The following is a 3,106-nucleotide window of genomic DNA, read 5'->3' as shown; positions in this document are numbered from 1 at the left end:
AATAAAGATACTGTGATTATTACATATTGACTGACTTACGTGATTATAAATAGGCAAGGAAAGACAAGTAACTAATGTTGTGCTTCTTAAATATTGATTGAAAGGATTAACATTCAGGAACGAATACATGAGCAAGTGAATAACAAAATAGTGTTAGATAAATACTATCTTTCCTAATTATATACATATGTCTTTGAATGATTATAATGTACAGGTTACAGTTTTCACATTTCTTTGAAATTCATATGCATGTTAAAGTAATAATATACCTATGGTTTAACAGAATGAGATACAACCTATTGTTCCAAGTAGGTAATCTATGCAGTAGCATCGTGATAGTTTAAATCATTGACAACATTTCAGATATACAATGCATACATTGGAATAAGTCAACATTATTCATACCTAATTATAAAAAATTTAAAGAAATAAAATGCCAATCAAACCGACTAATGAATGCAACTAATAGGCAACCCATCGATATGAACTGATAAAGCAATATCATAACCAAATTAGGATGTAAATTGTAACATTCCTTGGATAAAAATGACAGTTGAATTGTAAAGGTTCTTGTGGCCCTCGAGTGGTTTCTGAAGGAAAACCCGAGATTCATCCACCCTAGATTCATAACCATTAACATTGAGAATTCAAAACCATTAACAGAATTCAAAAAACAAAGCTAAATAATTAAGTTACAGCATGGAAATTGTAAAACAGGGATAAACCCTCAATATTTCATGTCTTATCGTTTCACAGAACCATTCGTTTTCAGAATAATAAAACAAGAAATAAAACCCTGGCCCATCATGGCCTTCATGGATTAACATTGGTCTGAGTCGAGGCCTACGACGATGCTTCCACTAGAGAAAACAAGCTAAAAATCAAAAGACGGAAACCCATCTCGGATAAGCGAAACCTAAGAACATTACTCTCGCTAGAAGGCTTGATTTTTGAAACCAACTTGAAACCAAAGTACAACAACCCATGTAAGGAAGACCCCTCATACTCCAAATCCTTTCGGGGAAGTAGTTGTCGAGACCCTACCTGCAACGCATAGATACCGGTTTTAGAAAACTATAGGCAGTGCAGAAAAATGAACAATTTCATTACAAATTACTTAAGGGTTCCAATCTTACCTGTGATGAAGGAGCTCCGGGTGGAAAGAAGCTATGAAACCTTGGAAACCCTGTAACATTTGTTAAGTGGCTTATGACAGTGAAAACCGAGCTAAAAACCCCCCAGCAGTTGCTTTGGGACAATACCTTTAGGAAGGCACAAGTTTTTTAGCCTCATATCTACGAGGTGTGCATTCCAGCAAGCCCACAATCTATCTGTCACCGAAAACCAGAGATGTATAAGAAATTTCCTCAATAGAAAAGAAAGAAAAATGGAAACGATTCAAGGTAGTCATTCAAAGGAATTTTACCATGTTTTGTTACCCGTGTCTTTGCTAGACCATGCCGAGAGATAAGGAGCAGACCAGCACCGAATTTTCGCTTCGAAAACTTGTTTGGGGATGCAGAGCCGAACCTCTGAGTTTCGTAAAGCATCAAATGAAAACAATGTACAGTGAAAGACCAGAAAACATCCATGTGAATAGTATCTAAGTAGGAGAACCATCAGATCACTATGCTTTGATCCTACAGCGAAAGATCTTCCAGGTGACTTGTTAGACCAGAGCATACATAACACACAACATATTTATACTCAGAGAAACAAATGGAGAAACAACAAGATTACTCAATCAGAAACAACGGAATAGATAAAACAATCAATGGAGAATAGAAATCACTTTGCATTACATAACAGGCTTGGGCCTTGGCTTGCTTTCCTTGGCCAGAGAAATTACAAATTTATAGAGGTAGAAGAAGGATCTAGAATCTTGTGTGTGATTCAGATGGAGATCTGGAATGACCTAGAAACCACTAGCGGTGTAGGAGAATCTAGAATCTTGCATGTGATTCTAGAAACTAATGGCGGTGTATAAAGATTTAGAATCCTAGAGATCTAGAAATATCTGATCTAGAATCCTCCGTGAATTTGGCTTCACACTTAACATTCTCCCACTTGAAGCCAAATAAGAGTCATCAAGTCACACTGAGTCCTACCATGCCTCTACATAACTCATGTTTATTGCGTGGTAGAATCTTAGTGAGCATATTAGCAGGGTTCCTATCTGTATGGATCTTTTCCAAGGATAACTGTCCTTCCTCCAACACATGCAAAATCCAATGGTACCTTAAGTCAATGTGCTTGGTTTTTGAATGAAATGTTGGGTTTTTCGCCAAGTGAATGGCACTCTGACTATCACAATATAACACATACTTGTCCTGCTTTATTCCTATTTCTCCTAGGAATCGCTGCATCCACAACATCTCTTTACAAGCTTTTGTTGCAGCTATGTACTCTGCTTCTGTTGTAGAGAGGGATACTATTCTTTGTAGCCTTGACACCCAAGATACTGCTGCACCTGCAAATGTATACAAATAACCTGTAGTGGACTTTCTGGTATCCATATCTCCAGCCATATCTGCATCTGTAAATCCTTCAAGCACAGTCTCATCATGACCAAAACATAAACAATAATGACTAGTACCCTTTAGATACCTTAAAATCCATTTTACTGCTTGCCAATGTTGTTTACCTGGATTGGTAAGGAACCTACTCACTACTCCCATTGAATATGCAATGTCTGGTCGTGTGCATACCATGGCATACATCAAATTGCCAACTGCTGAAGCATAAGGAATATTGCTCATCTCTTCTTTCTCCTTGTCATCACTAGGACATAATTCAGTACTCAGCTTGAAGTGGGCTGCAAGGGGTGTACCAACTGGCTTGGCATACTTCATATTAAACTTGTCAAGCACCTTCTTGATATATTTTTCTTGTGATAGCCACAACTTTTTGTTTTTCCTGTCACGCATAATCTGCATGCCCAATATCTGTTGTGTTGGTCCCAAATCCTTCATTGCAAATTTGATACCCAAATCTTTCTTCAACCTATTGATCTTATTCTTATCATGCCCAACAATCAACATGTCATCCACATATAACAATAATATGATATACTTTCCTTGATCATACCTCTTGATATAGACAAAAT

General features: G+C 37.2%; 1 long non-coding RNA gene across 1 annotated transcript; it reads right to left on the bottom strand.

Annotated features, from left to right (window-relative positions):
* Positions 1 to 708: 708 nt before the first annotated feature.
* On the bottom strand, positions 709 to 2,853 carry LOC149149236 (uncharacterized). Its single transcript, XR_016263557.1, has 3 exons — positions 1,427 to 2,853; positions 1,137 to 1,331; positions 709 to 1,044 (listed from the first exon to the last, which is right to left on the bottom strand). It is a non-coding gene; the product is annotated as an uncharacterized LOC149149236 (long non-coding RNA).
* Between the last annotated feature and the right edge of the window lie 253 nt (positions 2,854 to 3,106).

The sequence above is a fragment of the Pinus tabuliformis genome, chromosome 9 (genome assembly GCF_031772625.1).
Source record: "Pinus tabuliformis cultivar Carrire ecotype Pingquan chromosome 9, CPIR1, whole genome shotgun sequence".
In the NCBI taxonomy this organism is placed as follows: Eukaryota; Viridiplantae; Streptophyta; class Pinopsida; order Pinales; family Pinaceae; genus Pinus; species Pinus tabuliformis.
The sequence above is the reverse complement of the archived record's forward strand: the minus strand, read 5'-3'. Positions and strand labels throughout refer to the sequence as shown.